Below are 19,644 nucleotides of genomic sequence, written 5' to 3' on the forward strand. Positions count from 1 at the left end.
TTGAGTGAATTTATTATCAGTAGAACTAGGCTATAAAATAAATGAAAACAGAATTCTTCAGGGAGAATAAATATTACTTAGAAACCCAAATGTATGTAATAAAGCATATCAGAGCAATGAATGAAAGAAAAATAAAATCATCTATATTTCTATCCATAATTTATCTGAAAACTAACTGATTATTTAAAGTCATTATAGTACAAATGTATTTGATAATTGTATGATTTTTCTGTTTTGCCTCTAGATGTAGTGTAATTGCATAGCTGGAATAAATCCCACTAGGTCACGACATACCATTCTTCTATAATTTATCACGCTTTGTTGGAAAATTTTGCACTTATGTTAGAAGAAAATCATACTTTGGCTGACAGAGTGATATCTAAAATGCATAGAGATTTAGTACAACTCATGTGATAAGGCAAATAATACCATTTTAAAGGATGAAGAATCTGAATAGATATTTTCCCCAAAGACTTATACGTGAACAAAAAAGTATAAGAAAAATGCTTTCCATCATTATGTAACTGCAAAGCAAAACCACTATAGGACATCATTCTACATCCATTAGGACAGCCACAAACAGAGAAAGGCATTAACATTTATTAGTGAAAATGAACATAAATTAGAAAACTTGTGTGCTGCTGATGGAAATAAAAAAAATTGTGCATGCACTGTGGAAAAAACCACTATTTCCATAAAAGGCTAATCACAGTTACTGTATAATTTAGCTGCTTTTCTCTTCCCATGAGAATTCAAAATATATTCCCTCATAAAAATTTGTATGAAAATGGTTGTAATACTGAAACCAGATAAAAGCTGTATTTGAATATTTCAAATATACTGAATGTAACTGAAATGTCTATTTTGTAATAGTTTGTTTTATGTTACGTGAATTTTAATTCATTTTTATAAGCTAAAATACTAATAGACTTAAAATTAAAACACAATTTTTATTTAATTGTTTCAGGCAAAAGAAAATGTGAGATGGTAATATAAACCTACAACAGTGATTTTCAGGTAGGCACAGTTTTGCCTCCTAGGGCATGGTTAGCAAAGTCAGTATCATTTTTCGTTTTCATGATTGACGAGAGGGTAGATACTTCCAGTGTGCAGAATCTAGGAATGCAGCTAAATATACCTGAAAAAGACAGAACAGCTCCAATCAGTCAATAATTACTGCTTGATCAAATACTTATTCACTAATATAAATAGCACCAAAGTTGAGAAAATATGATGTGTAGATACACAACGTAAATATGTGTGACCATTACGGAAAACAGTAAAAAGAGTTCTCAAAGAACTAAACATAGAACTACCATATAATCAAGTGATTCCACTCCTGGATATATACCCAAAGACGACTAAATTATTAAACCAAAATGACGCTTGCACTCCCATATTTATTACAGTGCTATTTAGAGTAGCTAAAATCTGGAATCAATCCACTGGGGCTTCAGTAGATGAATGGACAAAGAAGACGTGGCAAATTTATAAAAATTTGGAATACATTCCAATCATAAATGAAAATGGTATTCTATCATTTGCAAAAACATAGATGGAACTGGAGATTGTTACGTCAAACAAAACAAGAGAGACACAAAGAGACAAACACCACAGAAAGGGAAATATAGTCATTAGTCAGGTCAATTTTGCATAAAAGAGAAATGGAGTGGGATAGTAGTTTCTAGAAACTTGAAAAGAGAAAGAGAGGAGGCAGAAACAAATTAAGTGAAGGGCTTTAAAAACAGTGAAGGAGTCATTCCAGGTTTGTTAGCACAATAGGGTAACTATAGGAAAAGCAATCTGTCTTATATTTTAACATGACTAGAAAATAGAGTGAAATTTTCAGGAACTAAAACTGTTTAATGATGGAAAAGGTGGAAGCCATCAAAGCTCTGGTTTCATTCATGGACATTGCATACATGCACCGGAGTATCACAATGTACTCTATAAAGATGAACAATTAAAAAAGAACAAATATGGAAAAAAATTTAAAAGGCATTGAAGCAGAATAGCATTGTTGAGAGCAATGAAAATTTGTGTAATTGGAATCTCTAAATGTGAGGAGAAAAAAAAACCCAAAACAAAATTGATGAGGTTTGAGAAATCAAAAATTGTCCAAGGTCATTAACATAATGCATCTGCAAAGCGATTGGGCAAGACACAAGAGACAGACAAGCCAGACAGAACTGGAATATCACATTCAAATTCAGTCAAAGGGAAAAGAAAAATCTGAGGGGGTAAAAAACGTTGCTATGGTATTCATGATCAGCCAAAGGTAAGAACTATAGCAAATCTCTTCTCACAAGCCAAGCAAGTCAGAGGATCACGGAGTGTAGTGACTGAACCCGAAAACACACAGTCCAAAACATCAAGTATAAAGAGATCAAATCCTTACATTCCAAAATCCCTAAAGTCTCAAACTCTCAACCTCAAAAGTTAATATCGTATATTTTGAAAAACTTTTTGTTTTTGTCCTTTTGAGACAGGGTCTCTCTACTGCGTTCAGGCTGACCTTGAGCTCATTTTGTAGCCCAGGCTGGCCTCTCACTCACAATCTTTCTGCCTCAGCCTCCTGAGGCTGTTGGGATCGCTGGTGTGTGTCACCCAGCTTTTAAAATCTTGAAGGCCAAAACAAAAACAACAACAAAAATCCCAACTCTCACTTGGGGAAGAAAAGGCTGTACAAGTTGGATAAGAAACTGGTGCACGTGCAGTCATATGAAGAACTCAGCATCAGATTTACAGTATTTGGTGGCTGCATCTTTAAGGATTATTGCCCAAAACACAGTGGAATTTTTCTTAAATGAGGAAAGCCAAAGGGAGGGATCTGGCCTGCTTACTTGCATGTCATCTAGAATTCTTTTATTCTATTTTCTTATATAGCAAGAAATACTTGAATGATAAAGGGTATAAAAATAAAAGCATTCTCAAGCAAAAACCAAAGAAATCAGTGATAGCAGACCCAAAAACTAAAAGTTAAGTAAAAGAATTTGTTTAGGCTGAAGGAATTGGATGAAGGTAAAAAACTAGAAGTATATCACAAAACGTTGGAAAGAGAATAAATATAAGTAAAATAAAACCACTTTTTACTTTAATTCTTTAAAGCATAATTAGAAATTTAAAGCAAAATGAAATTGTGTTTGTCTGTTTATGGCAATAATGAAATACAGGATACCAGAAGATAGGAGACATGCAATTTTGCTTACATTAGGTCTTTATACTGTCCGTAAAGTAGCAGAACATTATCTTCAATTAGACTCAGATAAAATTAAAATATCTGCATATGAGCAGATCATCAAATCTATTTTTTAAAACAGACCTTTGGTTTACCACTGGTCTATGAAGAACCTGGGTGTCATCAGTCATGTTCTCATAAAGAGAAGAGAAGCTCCAAGTCAGTGACTTTGTTCTTCCCCATCAGAGACACGAGGCTACCCGAAGAGAGGCACAGGTGAGATCTCCTAACCTGGGACAGAAGTCACAAGAAGCTAGTCTTGGGCAGATTCTTCAGTGGTGGTTTGTCTTAATTTCTGAGGGATAAGCACTCACTAATGTGAGTACGAAAAAAAAGCTTTTAAGGATCACAGTGTTAAGGGTCACTCATTTTTGTGAGTTTAGCTCTGAGAACTGATCATTTCCCCAAGATTTTTACCCAAAAAGAGCACCATTTTCGTTGCTATTTGGTGGAGGAGGAAAGTTAGACTCACTGCTAGGGTCTGTGCCTAGCTCCCCAATCCCCTAATGGGTGCATGGTGAAGGCCCAAAGGAATGAGACACGCAGCATGATCCTTAGAGCTCCAGGACTACAGTCCTCTGCAGAGCTCATATCTCTGCTGGCCGGCTGACCAACCAACTCTGGGCGGCCCGTATTTAATCAGAACAAGTAAAAAGTTGAGTGGAAAATGCAGGAACCCTGAGCAGGATCTTGGGCGGGGTTCTAGGACCCCTCAGAACAACAGATGATGCAGAGTCTCCAGGAGCCTCAGCTGTGGCCTGGCTTTCCCCCTGAGGTGTCTCCTCATTCTCAGGCGAGCCACGGCTGCATGCTTGTTCAGCTTCAAAGGCTCCAACAATTCACTGCCTTTCCTATAACAGTTGTGGGTTCTCCAAAGAGAAAACCTTGGATAGGTCTTACTCAGCCTGGGGTGAGGGCTTCTCCTGGCTCTGTTCTTCTCCACACTGTCTCTCCTAAGAGGAGAGAAAGGGTGAGAATTATTATGAAGTTGATAGTCCATTTATGCCATTATGCAGGCCACTAAAAGGTTGAGATATCTTAATCCTAGAAGCTTCCTGTGCTCCCCAACCTCACAGCACCAACAAGCCCTCGTCAAGCAGCACACTGAGCAGTGGTGAGGTGAAGAGTGGGGTCTGTATCAAAAGAGGTCTTGAAGACCAGGACAACGGCAAAGATGAATCCAAGGATAGGAGGGGAAGCTGAGCGCCCTGACATCTATAGCTAGGTCAGCATCAGGCTCGGAGGAACTCATCGCAGTCACATGCAATTACACACCACAGGCCTTTTGGGTCACCTTCCAGAACCGAGACATTCCCCCCGAGGCAGACAAGAAGCGCCCGACTCACTTTCCCCTGCAGGCTGTGTATGCGCTGGGCTGGGGGAGCAAGCAGTTTAGCCAGCAGCTGTCTGCTCCTCTCCGGGCTCCCTGTTGCTCCCCCTTCCTCCCCAGCTGACCAGGACAGTTTGCGTTAGTGCCCTCCCTGGTATTCAGACCACCTTGCTCCAACATGAAGCAGCCAGGGCGGCAGCATGGTGCCCAGCCACCACTTTCGTGATGCTGTTGCCTTTCTGAGAACAGAGAGCACACTCTGGAGTAGCTAAGGCTAGGAAGGGAGCGATCTGGCCCTCTTACTTGCATGTCTAGCATTCATGACAAGCTTTCCAGAAGATTCCCTGGTTGAAACAGGCCTGCAAGCTGCTACCTTAGTAGCACTTTGCTACTTCTGAGTCAGTCTGTGAGGCTCCCTGCGATGCACCGGCCACCCCGTGTCCGATAGCACAGGCCCCGCTACAATGGAGACTTGCTGTGGAGTTCCTGTAAAATTGGTCATGACTTGTTAATTGGATAGTGGGCTCCAAAATCTTGCAGATCTATTTAGGATTTTTATCCTGAGTAGTGTGGACAGAACAAACAAACAGAGCTGTTAACACACTTGCTTCAGAGATCTGCAGCAAAAGAGGACTAGAGGCAGAGACACAGTGCCCAGTAGAACTGACCTATTAGGTGCAGCACAAGCTGCATCAGGTGGCAACATGGCCAGCATCGGTGACCAGCAGCTGGCGGCATCACTTGTTGGCTGGCAGCATCGCCTGGCATCATCTGAGGACATCAAGACTGCCAACAGGGCTGCACCCTGCCTGCTCAGCATTGCCATCGGAATGGAAACCCAGGAGGACCAGCAGTGCCACTCTCTAGAAAGTTACAAAGCAAGAAAGAACAGATACACAGCTATGGAGACAAAGTAAGAATCAGAGCTAAACTCAATTAGACGGGTATTTGGATCAATGGTCAGGTAATTTACTGAAAACAAGAGTAATTCTTTAAAATTTAAAGGAAAAAGTAGAAAATATTCAAGAAAATAGACGTTTAATGTGAGCAGACATGTAGGAAGTATATTACACCTGTAAAGTATTATCCATCAGGAAGACTGTAACGAAGGATAAATTGATGGGCTCATCGGCCGACTGGATGGGGCTGACGAAAAATAACTCAGAGAGCTGGAAGGTGTGCGGGTCAGTCGGCTCTTCTTTACTGTGACAGCACCTCTTAGATAATGGACTCCAGCGGAGGAGTGGTGTATTCTGTGCTGTCGGAGGCATCAGTTCATCCTCACGTGGACTCATTGCTTCGGGTCCGTGGAAGCACAGGGGACAACGGCAGGGGTCTGTCACAGAGATTCGCTCACAACACAGTGGCTGAGGAAGCACAGTAAGAGACGGAAGGGACGCGGTGTCCCAGCTGCCTACTCCAGTGAGGCTCCCAGAGCCAAAACTGCCCTCACACACCCGGCTTCCTCTGCTGTCTCCCAGTGATGCTTCAGGTTCATAGCAAAGCCTTTAACACACAGGAGATAAAGATGCAAACTGTAGCATTGTATCATTCAAACTTCCCCAAACTAAAATGTGGAGAGGACCGATAAGGAGAAAAGTATCATGGAATAGTCAAGAATGTGACACCGTCTCCAGGGCTATCTAACATACACATACTTGGAGTATAAGAAGATGAAGGCAGCACAAATACCAAGTATTCTTTACCAGGAATAGCATATTAAAATGGGAGGAAAAGACAAAAATAATGTTTTGGTCAACATCAGAAAGAGTACAAACCATGCAACCTATAGAGGAACAAGGATCAGAATTAGATGGTAGTATTTGTCATAAATAGTTTAATCAGGTATAAAAAAAGAATGGACTGAAATATTCAAGTTCAATAATTTTTAAAAACCTAACATTCCAGATTCAGATGCTATGTGTCAAAATTGAATAGGAATAACAATAATACAGATAGAGGAGGGAGAGGAGGAGGAGGAGGAGGAGAGGGAGGGGGAGGAGGAGGGGGAGGGGGAGGAGGGGGAGGAGGAGGAGAGGGAGGGGGAGGGGGAGGAGCAGGAGGAGGGGGAGCAGGAGGAGGGGGAGGAGGGGGAGGTGGAGGAGCAGGAGGAGGGGGAGGTGGAGGAGCAGGAGGAGGGGGAGGAGGAGGAGGTGGAGGTGGAGGAGGAGGAGGAGGTGGAGGAGCAGGAGGAGGGGGACGAGGAGGAGGAGGTGGAGGTGGAGGAGGAGCAGGAGGAGGAGGTGGAGCAGGAGGAAGAGGGGGAGGAGGAGGAGGAGCAGGAGGAGCAGGAGGAGGTGGTGGAGGTGGAGGTGGTAGGGTACAGGAGGAGGAACAGTTCAGCTTCTCTGGCTTCAATTTCTTATGCCAGAAAAACGTTTTAAAAGATCAGTGTAAAGTTTTATGAAGCAAACAGCACACACGCACACACACACACACACACACACACACACACACACACACACACGGCAACCTAAAAGGGCTGCCAAGACTCAAACTAAGGTAACTGAGTAACAAATTAATATTTAGAATTTTGATCCATTTTGACTTTCGTTTAGTGCACGGTGATAGACACGAGTCTAGTTTTATTCCTTGGCATGTGGAAAGCCACTTTTCCCAGAATCCCTTAATAAAGAGATTATCTTTCTTCCGGCAAACCTGTGAGCCCCTTTGCCAAAAATAAGGTGGCCAAGTGTGTCTGACATTGTTTCTGCATCTTCTAATCTATTCCATTGATCCTCAGGTGTGATTTTTTGCCAATGCCATGCTGATTTTTAATCACAGTAGCTTTGTAGTATAATTTCAAGGCACAGATTGTGTTGCCTCCTGCCTTGCTTTTGTTGTCCAGAACTGCCTTAGATATTCTACATCTCTTCTGTTTACAAATTAACTTTAGGAATGTTTGCTCTAGATCTTTGAGGTATGCTAAGGATAGTTTGATCAGGACTGCATTAAATCTGTGTAACAGTTTTAAGAGTATGGCCATTTTCACAATGTGGGTTCTTATCCATGAGCAAGGAGTATCTTTCCACTTTCTGATATCCTCTTTGATCTCCTTTTTCAAGGCACTGTAGCTTTCAATGTATAGGTCTTTTATATGCTTTGTTAGATGTATTCCTATGTATTTTATATTTTTAATGCTATTGTGAAGGGTGTTGTTTCCCTAATCTCTCTCTCAGTGAGTGCATCGTTTGTGTATCTAGCTGTGCTAGTGAATTTGCTTATTAAATCTGGAAGTTTTTTAATGGAGATTTTGGAATCAAAACTTCAAGCTCACAAACTGGGCATGGTGGCATATGTCTGTAATCCCATCACTTGGAAAGCTGAGGCAGGAGGATCTCTGCCAGTTCGAGACGGGCCTGGGCTATAAAGTGAGTTCGAGGCCAGCTTGAATTGCATGGTAAGACTCCGTATCAAAAAAACAGAAAAAAAAAAAACAGGCCCACAAAGGAGAAAGACAGGAAGAATAACTGGCACAGAACAGAGTTTACTGAAGAGATTTGATCACTAATACAAATGGTGCCCTGGATTAGATTCTGGAAGAGAAATAGTACATTAGCAAAACAAAGTACAGTGGATGAAATGCAAAGCCTATAGTTTTCATTAGCAGTATTGTATCAATGTTAATTCTTAATCTTGGAAACAAGTCATAATTATATCAGATATTAACCTTAGGAAGAGTAAGATGAAGTATACAAAAACTATCTCATGGAACTTTTGTCATTTTTTGGCAAATCTAAAATATTTTGAAATAAAATAAAAGGATGTTCAGATTCGATAGAAACTCAAGATAGAACTGTGTGTTTCCTATATAAACTATCATTCAATGTAAAGACAGAACTAGCCTAAAAGAAAAAGTAGAAGAAATAATAATATATATCTATTACCAATGCTAACTAAAAGAGAACTCTTGTGGTTATTTAACGTTGGATAAAATAAATTCCAGAGCAAAAAACATTGGAAAGCAGTTTTATAAATTTAAATAGAAATATATAATTAATCAAGAGGACATAATGACACTAGAAATTATGTATTTAATATTTTCAAAATCAATGAACAAAATGATATACTAGAGGAAATTAAAAATATTATAATGGAAATTTCAATACTCTGTCCTTTCTAATCAGTATGACAAGTATTCAAATGACTACCAAGGGTATAGGAAAATTGAATTACATTATAAACCAAATTATCCTCACTGAAGTTTTATATAATGTAACACCAAATAATGTCAAATACATACTCTTTTTGAGTGCACATGAAAATTTGCAAAGGTAGACCTTGTCCTTCCTGTAAACATGTTCAGATAACAGCCACAAACTGAACCCTGTATCTTTGCCTACCCTTCACAGAATAACCTTGAAAACTCTCAATACTAAACGTTCAATTCAACTAAAAGTTCTCCAATAACACCAGGCCCCCGTCAGTCTTTCCTTCTCACTGCTATTATTTTTCTCCTTTAGTGCCTAACATGACTCATCCAACTGCCTCTCCTTCTGCCCACCCCACCTCACCTGCCCCACTACGGAGCAACCAAAAACAAGACTCTGTCATAGCGTCACAGAGAACAGAGGACAGGGAACGGATAGCTGCACGACTACCACACAGAGGGACTGCAAGACTGACCCTTTGGATGCGGTAGTAAGGGGAAGCGTTTATTCTGGCAAAGCACAGGGGCAGTGTCGAAATCCCTTAACATAAATAATGACTAAGTAAATATTAGCACTGGATATACAAAGCTAAAATTATTAACAAGTAGGTAGCAACTTTTTAAAAATATCAATATAGGCCACAAAGTACCCTTTCTCTAGACTGCAACCTGGAGTAATCCCTTCCCTGCAAAAAAGAGAGAAGAATCTAATTAAAAATATGTAAGTATGGATGTACATACACCAGTGTAAGTAGGAGAATCAGGAAACAAGGAAATACGAGATATCTCAAGCCCTCGTACTCTCCCGAGACAGATCAAGGGGCCTAAAGGAAGAAGAAGACCAATACTAGGCAGCAGAATTCTATGCAAAGCTCTTAGATGAGACCAAAAAACTAGATGAGTTCAAAGAGGAAATGAACCAAACGTTCACAGCGATCACACTCAGCATGGCGAATTTGGGAGAAATAGATAAACACTTGGGCAGGCTGAACAATACAGTTCAAAATTGGAATGACAGATTCAGTAAGAATATGGAATCCTTGAAAAGATGTCAGACTAAAATGCCTGCAAAAATGTACAGAATTCATGCATTGTGGGAACAACCAAACTGAGGCCAGTGTCTCATATCGAGGAGAAAATAGTGAGTTATGCTAACGGGGTCAAAGAAGCATAAATGAACATTAGAGAACAATAGAAGACTATCCAACAGTGCTAGAAGGCAAAAACGTAAATCTACGGCTAATCAGTTTAGAGGAAAGCTAAAAGATAGCATAGGTGGATTCACTAACACACTTATAAAATGAAAGAAAATTTCCCAAATATAAGAAAACATTTTAAAATAGAAGCAAGTGATGCTTATAGAACACTACAAGTATAAAGAAAGAGAAATCTGCCAAGGCATATCCTCACTACATTCACAGATATTCCAAAAATCCAGAATTTTAAAGGCAGAGAAAAGCAACACAACTCAACACAACACAAAACAAAAACATCACTTATAAAAGTCAAGCAATTAGAATCGCAACAGACTTCTCAGCACAAACACTGAAGGTCAGACATGCTTGGAGTGAAGTTTTGTAAGCCTGAAGCCAAATAACTTCTAACCCAAATTAACTTAGCCTGCCAAGCTATGTTTCAAACAGATGGAGAAGTATTTTTTATTATTTATTTGTATTGTTTAAAAAGCAAAACAAAAAAGATAGAAATAATGCAGAATTTCAAAAACATAGAAGAAAATTGATACTAGTTAAAATATTGCATATTGTTATCATAGAAATAACTGTTCAGGTTACAAAATCTAGGCATAAAAATGATCAAACAATTGAACAATGATGGCATAAATTGTTCCTTTTGACGAACTAACAGATTAGTAGTATAGTTAACTATCTAGCAGATATATATATATATATATATACACATACATACATACATTTATAAATGTTTACCAACATGCATATAATCTTTACTGCTTTTATTTTTTCCTTTCCCCTATCCTTTTGAGCACTTTCTTACCCTTTCATTATTACAATATCTATTGTACACTTTAGATCTTATTACTTTTTCAGTTTTTTACTTATATCATTTTTTATACCAGGGAGACAATATGATATTTACAAATGTGAGTTTGATTTATTTCACTTATGACTATGGTCTCAAGTTGCGTCCATTTACCTATGAAAGCCTCAATAATATCCTTTTTTATAGCTGAGAAGTATTTCTTTGTATAAAAATACCACATCTTTCCTACCCATTCTGTGGTTGATGGGCATTTGGGTTGTTTCTAAGATTTAGATATTACAAATTATAAACATGGGTGTACATATATGGCTGTGGTATGACATTTTCAGTTTTTCTGGGAAAATACACAGAAGGGGAATAGCTGGGTTGGATGGGACTTCTAGTCCTAGTTTTTTGAGCAATCACCACGCTGGTTTCCATAGTGGTTGTACCAGTTTACACTCCCACCAGCAGTGGAGAAGAGTTCCTTTTTCCCCACAGCCCTGCCAACATTTGCTATTGGTTGATTTCTTGATGGCAGCCATTCTTTCTGGAATGAGATGGAATCTCAGTGTTGTTTTAATTTGCATACTCGAATGAGCAGTGATGCTGAACGTTTATTCATGTTTTTATCGGTCATTTGTATTTCTTCATCTGAGAAGTACATGTTTACCTCAGATGTCCATTTTTGGAGTGGGTCTTTGAATTCAGGGGAGCTGATGTTTTTCAATTATTTATTTTGTTTTATTTTATTTTGAAAGCACTAAAATACACCAAAACAAATCAGAACAAAGCCATTCAAAACAATGCAGTGAAATTGGTACAGAACTTCAGGGCAGGATGCCGGGACAACAGTAATAGGTTCCATAGTATGTCTTGTTATCTTCACAGTAGTTGTCCATTCAATCAGGTATAGCAAAATCAAACCAAAAGCAGAACATTATAAAACATATCAAAACAGAATATTGAGCAGAGCATGACAATTGATCAGAACAAAGCAAAAACAGTGAAAATAATATTTGCCTTCAAAGAGAAGATGGAAAGAAATCCATCTGCTCAGTGGCTTAAGCGCCTGCTTGGCAAGAGCAAAGTTGTGAGTTCGATCCCTGTTACCAAAAAAAATTTTTTTAGTTCTTTCTATGTTCTAGATATAAGTCCGTTGTCTGAGGGACTGCTGGCTAAAGTTCTTTCCCATTCTGTGGGTTTTCTTTTCACTCTGTTGGTGATTTCTTTTGATGTGCAAAAACATTTTAATAGCTGGGCGTGGTGGCTCACGCCTGTAATCCCAGCAATCGGGAGACTGAGGCAGGAGGATCATTGTGAGTTACAGACAAACCTAGACTACAAAGTGGGCTCAAGGCCAGCCTGAACTGCATACAGAGACCCTGTCTCAAAAAAAGACCAAAAAAAAACCCATTTTAATAAAATGAGATCTCAGTTGTTGATTCTTTAACGTACTTCCCATGTGGTTTGCATTTTGTTCATGAACCCTTTGCTTACCCTATGTCTCCAAGATTTCTATCTACATTGGCTGTCAGTAGATTTAGTGTTTCTATTTTAATATTTAGATCTTGATCCATTTTGATTTTAGTTTAGTGCATGGTGATAGACATGGGTCTAGTTTCAGTCTTTGCATGTGGAATGTCAGTTTTTCCAACATCATTTATGAAAGAGGCTATCTTTCTTCCAGTGAAATGTTTAACCCCTTTGTTAAGGTAAAGATGGCTGAGTGTCCTCGTAGTTGTATGTACATCTTCCAGTCTGTTCCATTGATCCTCCTGTTTGTTTTTTGCCAGTACCATGATGATTTTATCACTGTAGTTTTGTAGTACAATTTCAAGTCAGGGACTGAGATGCCTCCTGCCTTGTCTTCATGGCCCAGGACTGCATTTGCTAATCTGGATCTCTTTGTTTCCAAATGAATTTTAAGAGTGTTTTCTCTAGATCTGTTGGGTATGTTACTGGCATTTTGATTGGGATTGCATTAAATCTGTGTAATAGTTTTGGGAGTATGGCAATTTTCAAAATATTGTTTCTTCCTAACCAAGAGCAAGGGATATCTTTCCATTTTTGAATATCCTCTGCAATCTCCTTTTTTAGAGTACTACAGTTTTCAAAGTATAGATCTTTTACATCCTTTGTTGGTTGATTCCTAAGTATTTCATTTTTGGATGCTTTTGTGTAATGTGTTATTTCCATCATTTCCCTCTCAGTGAGTTTTTTGTTTGTGTACAGGAATGATACTGATTTTTGAGTGTTGACTTTATGTCCAGCTATACTGTTGAATTTTCTTACTAATTCTAGTAGTCTTTTGGTGGAGTTTTTGAGGTCTTCTATGTAGAGTAGCATGTCATCTGCAAATAGTGATAGTTTAACTTCTTCCTTTCCTGTCCTTTATTTCCTTTATTTCTCTCTCTTGTCTCATTGCTCTGGCTAATGTTTGTAGAACTATACAGAACAGGAGTGGTGATGGTGGACAGCCTTGTCTTGTCCCTGATTTTAAAGGGAAAGCTTTCAATTTTTGTCCATTTAGTATAATGTTGGCTGTTGGTTTGTCATACATGGCCTTTATCAGATTGACATAGATAACATCTCTTCTGCGTTTCTGTAGGTTTTTTTTTTTTTTGTAATGAACAAGTGTTGGATTTTGTCAAAAGCTTTTTCTTTGTCTATTCAAATGATCATGTGATTTTTGTCTTTGGCTCTGTTGATATGGTGAACTACATTTATTGATTTGCATATGTTGAACCACCCCTGCATTCCTGGGATGAATCCCACTTGGTTGTGGCATATAATCTTCTTGATGACTTGCTGCATTTTATTTGACAGTATTCTATTGAGAATTTTTGCATTAATGCTTATTAGGGAGACAGTCTATAGTTCTCCTTTTTGGTTAAGTCCTTCTCTGGTTTTTGTATCACAGTAATACTTGTCTCCAGGAATGAATTAGGGAGAATCACTCCCCTTTCAATTTCATTGAAGAGTTTGGGAGTATTGGCACTAAATCTTTTCTAAATTTCTTGTAGAATTCAGCTGTGAATTCATCAGGACCTGGGATTGTATTTGTTGGTTAAGTTTTTAATCATATTTTTAATTTCAGTAGCTGATATTGGGTTATTCAAAATTGTTATATCTTCTTGATTGAGCTTTGGTAGTTCATATGTTTCTAGAAATCTCTGTGTTTTCCACCCAATGTGAGTAGAGACTTTCAAACACAATCATCTGTGCCATAAGTGGGGATTTTAACAACTCATCTTCTCAAAGAGATAGATCAATTAAAAAAATTAATAAAGAAATTTAATAGCTGAATCACACCCGTGAACACAGGAACTTAATAGATATGTGCAGAGCATTCAACCCCTCTACAATAGAGTGTACCTTCTGTTCAGCAGCACATGGTACTTTAACAAAATATATCACATATTAGTCCACAAAGTCTTTATAAAAAACATAAAAGAATTGAAACCACCACATACATACTATCAGACCACTGTGCAAAGAAAACATATCAATAACAGAAGAAATTTTGAAAAAGGCAAAATTTCCTGGAAAATTAATATGCTACTTAATAATCAGTAGATCACAGAAGAAATAAAAGAAGAAATTTAAAAATTTCTGGAAGTTAATGACAAGTTAATAATCATACAACTTGACAAAACCTCTAGGACCCTATGGAAGCAGTCCTAAAAGGAAAATTCTTCACAATCAGTGCCACAGATTAGGAAAAGAGAGCAAGCCCAGACAAATAATTTTATTATAATTTTTTTTGCCTTTTTGAAACTGGGTCTCACTATGCAGTTCAGGCTGATCTTGAGCTCACTTTGTAGCCCAATCTGGTCTCAAACTTGCAACAATCCTCCTGCCTCAGCCTCCTGAATTCTGGCATTACAGGTATGTACCACCACTCCCAGCAACCTTATGATAAATTTTAAGAAACAACATCAAACCATCCTGAAATCAAAATTAAGGAGGGAAATTGTAAAGATGAAAACAGAAACCAATGAAGTTAAGGCTAAAATCTGTTTTAAAAAATCAACTAACCACAAGCTGGTTCTTCGAAAGAATAAATAAAATAAGTAAGCCTTTAGCCACATTCTCCAAGAGGAAGGGTAAACACACTCATATCAGTGCAACTGGAAATGAAAAGGATGGAATCACAGCACACACTACCAATATCCAGAAGACAGTACTACTTTGAAAAAACCTTACTCCAAAAAGCTAGCAAAGTTTTAAAAAGTGAGCAGATTCCTAGATGCATTCAAACTACAAAACTAAGCCAAGAAAACATAAATGTGCTTAGCAACACAATAGTAGGCAATGAAATGGACTTGGTAATAAAGAATCTATCAAATAGAATAAGTCCAGGAACTGATCTTTAAGGATGTTGTATTACCAATAATTCTCATGATATTCAAAGAAATTGAAGGGGGTGGAATGTTCCCAAATTTATGGGAGCCAATACCATCCTGATCCCAAACTGGATAAACTCACAGCAGTAAAAGAGAGCTACAGGCCAATTCCTTTAATGAACATAGATGCAATAATTCCTCACAAGATATTAGTAAATAGAACATAAAACATTATCAAAAGGTGATACATCATGATCAGGCAGGTTTCTTCAGAGAGTTGCAAAGATGGCTCACCATATGTAACCAATAAATGTAATGCATCACATCAACATTAGCTAGGTCAAAAGCCACGTGATTGGATCAATAGGTGTGGGAAAGCCTTTTAACAAAATGCAACATTCTCTCATGATAAAGACCCTAAAGAAATCAGGTATAAAAAGACCCACCTCAATATAATAAACATAACAATTGCTATCATCATACTAAATGGGGAAAAATAAAAGCATTCTCCTTAAAATCAGGAACAAGACAAGGATGGCTTGCTATTGCCTATTCTATTCAATACAATACTTGAAAAATTAACTGAATAATTAGGCGAGCAAGAGAAATAAACAAGATACATATAGGAAAAGAAGAACTCAGATTATCATTATTTTCAGATGATATAATATTCACCATAGAAGATCCAAAGGATTCCACCAAAGTGCTTAGAAATAATAGTCAACTTCAGAAAACCAGCAGGGTACAAGGTCGACACACAAACATAATTAGCATTGTGTACATCAATGAGTGGGATGAAAAGGAAATAATGTAAAAAACGCCATTATAGAAAATTGAAATAGCTAAGAGTTAACCTAACCAAGGGGATGAAAGGTCTCTACAAAGAAAACTACAGTACACTGAGGAAGGAGCTTGGGGAAGACACAAAAAATGGAACAGTGTTGCATGTTCCTGGATAGGCAGAACAGATATTGTCAAAATGTGCCTATTTCCAAAATTGTTACACACATTCAGTGCAGTCTCAATCCAGGTAGCAACAGCATGCTTTTCAGATCCATAGAAAACAGTCATAAAATTCATAAGGAACCAATACCTCACTTCGAGGTATACTATAAAGTTATAGTGATAAAAACAGCATGGCACTGTAACAAAAACAGACACATGGAGCAATGGGCCAGAACCGAGGGTACAGAAACCTCATAAGATGAATTCAACTAACTAATGTGGGAGGAATGACAGTCTATTCAACAAGTGGTGTTGGGAAAACTGGGTTTCTGTTCACAGAAGAATGAAATCAGACCTTTATCTCTCACCAGACTAAGTTAAAATAAAAATGGAACAAAGATCTAAACAGTCAAACAGAACATTAAACCTTTTAGGAGACAAAACAGGTAAAACAATTGAAAACAGATGTAGGAAAGGATCTTCTGAACAAAGCATTAATTGCACAAGAAATAGCAAGAATTAAGAAACGGCATTACATTGGACTACAAAGTTTCCATTCAGCAAAAGAATCGGTCAGTAGAGTTAAGACACAACATAGAGAATGGGCAAAAATTTTGTGAGCTACTTTGCAGACAGACCACTAATATCTAGAATACATAAAGATCTCAAAAATCCTAAATTACCTAAAATTAAAGACTCAGTCAAAAATGGGCAAGAGAAATTGGTGAACAATTCTCAGAGGAGAAAATACAAAAAGTCAACAGATATATGGAAAAATGTTCAACATCTCTAATCATCACAGAAGTATAAATTACAAGAGCCCTACGATTCCGTCTTACTCTGGAAAGACTAGCAATCATTAGGAAGGCAAGCAATAACAAATGCCAATAAAGTTATGAGGCAAAAGAAATCCTCCCTCATTGTTGGTGGCAAAACCTGCATGGAAATCAACATGGAGATTTCTCAAATAACTGAAATTAGAAATTCCGGATCTGCCAGCTATCTTTTTGCTGGATGTCTTCCCCAAAGGCTTCACAGTCATCGTGCCACAGTGATACGTGCACGCTAGTGTTCACAGCAGCCCATTTCGTAATAGCTGACTCCTGGAAGCAGCCTGTTTATTCAACAAGTGGCTGAATAAACAAAACGTGGTACCTGTATGTAACAGAGCAACCCGGCCATAAGGACTAACAACTGTGAGCATCTGTAGGAAGATGGGCGCATCCGGAAAGCATAATGTTGAGTAAAATAAATCAGACACAGACGTTCACATGCTCTACGGTAGCTCTGACTTGAGTGAGGCAAAATATGAACATAGGAAGTGATACAGGATGGATAGGAAGGGACAAGGAGATGGACCCCTGGGAACAGGAAAGTGACCTAAAGGAACAGGGCAAGGGGTGAGGAGCAGGAGGGGGAGAGGGAATAAGGGCAAAGATAGACCGTGGACAGGGACCTAAGCACCGCAGGAACTGAAGGACCACGTGCACAAGATGTCAGGCAAAAATCACACACATACAAGATCTGAGGCGAATGATGTCAAGTACGAAAAAGAGAGCGGGTGAGAAGCTGGGGAGGGGAAGGGAAGGCCGGGGAGGGGAAGGGAAGGAAGGAGGAGAGCGAAAACAAGAAACAAGTCACAATGTGTACAGATAACCACCCCCAGGATGGATATAACTTCATCAATTGTAAACATGCTCTAAAAATAAACAGATACATGACATCTACAACACTGAAACAGAAGCGTGAAGTGTGAACGCTGACACTCTCTGATTATCATCTAATAATAAGGAGACTTTAAGCTAGACCAGCTGATACTGATTCCAGGTAGACAAACAGATCAATTATAGTAAAATGGACAACCCTAAAATAGAGCAATCACAAAGTCAGTTCAGCAATAACATTATTAGTTCTCTCAAAGAGAATGTACAAAATCTGTGACTGATACTTTCAATAAAATTAGAGGCCCAAATGGTTTGTCATAAAATTGACATTAATACTGTACTATAATTAGGTACAAATATGAAGCATAAAACTAAAATTTCTAGAAAAAAGTCTTTATTGAAGACAGGACTAGAAAAAAATTTTTAGCTATTTCATCAGAACGTGTGATCCATGAAACTCAACTCTATTTTATAAAAATGAAAATATTAGGATCTCAAGAGATACTGTTAAGACAATAGAAAAGCCCACATGCTATGAAATTTGGCAAGATGCAATTTACAAAAGATTGTATATGATATTGCAAATCACAGGAAAAGATGTTGAATATGATAAACCATTAAGCAAGTCCAATTAAAAGTATGAGCTACCACTATATTCCTTTTGGGGTGACTAAAATTTTAAGACGAACTGCACCTAATATTTGCAAGGGTGTAGTGGGACACATGAATTCTACTGTGCATACAAAATGTTACAACTTTTGATGATTAACATTGTCACCTTGATTCACCTGGGAGACACTTAGAAGTTTAATAATCACATTTCTAAATGAGGCTGGTCACGGAGCTGTGACCTCGGGGTGCACATACGTTCCCCGGCCCCTTCTGTCTGGCACTCCTCTCCTTCCTCTGCTGATCTGCCACCATGAAGTGAGAGGCTTTGATCCACAGTGCCCTTCTGCCATATGTTTCAGGTTTGGTGCCAGCCAACCACGGACTGAATCTGCTGAACCCATGGACCAAATATACCTCTCCCTCTTTAAACTGTAAATATCAGGTGTTTGTCCCAGGTAACGGTGCATTCCCAGCAATGGGGAAGCTGACAGGTATGGAAAATGAATGCCAGGAAGTGAGGTCACTACTGTAGCTATGAGCGAATATATGTTTCAGAAGCCTTTGGAATTGGTTTGGTGACAGAGTTTGGAAAGATTCGGAGATATCTCAAGAAGTTCCAGAGTGCAGGGCAGAGCCTGGTGGTCAGTTCCAGTCAGAGGTCAGAAGCCCTCAATATCAATAAGGATGCAGGTCATGGAGGTGCAGCTAAGTGGGTACAGCTGGGAACAAAAATTCTATTGGGAAGTGGACTAGAGGTTATGCGTGTTACAGCCCAGCCAAAAATTATGTGCATTTTCCCCGTGCCCTAAGACATTGCATGAGGTTGGACTTCAATGTGGTGGGATAACTGATCTGGTAAGGAAATGTCAGTGCAGCCCAATGTTCAAACTATGGCATAGATAATGCTGACTATTTTAACTAGATTTGCAGCAAAAATTGACAGGAAAAATCAGAGAAGAAATATTAAAACAAACACGTGTAAGGTTGTGCCATAAAAATTATGACTGTCGTTAAAGAGGCTGATGCCATTAAAAAGAAAACACTTCGTTTTAGCTGGTACGGTAAGCAAAGGCACTGAGTGAACTTCAGAAATCAGATCTCAACTATCATCTATCAGAGTTTCAGGAAAACTGCCGAATTTTCATTAAAGAAAAGAATCCACAGTCCTTGAGGAGCAGCGCCTAGAGAACTGGGTCCCCAGAAATCCAGTTCACTCTGCCCAGGTATCCAAGAACTCAGAGGCCTTGGGACCATGGCCCAAAGGGGATCCAAAGAGATGGCGGCAGGCTTTGGTGTTGTCCACGGAATTCTGGCTGTTCCCGCACGCGGAATGTGAGAACCGTGGGGTTGTGGAGGCT

This window comes from Cavia porcellus, unplaced genomic scaffold, assembly GCF_034190915.1.
Source record: "Cavia porcellus strain 051 isolate PalLab524CR breed Dunkin Hartley unplaced genomic scaffold, mCavPor4.1 scaffold_6, whole genome shotgun sequence".
Classification (NCBI taxonomy): Eukaryota; Metazoa; Chordata; class Mammalia; order Rodentia; family Caviidae; genus Cavia; species Cavia porcellus.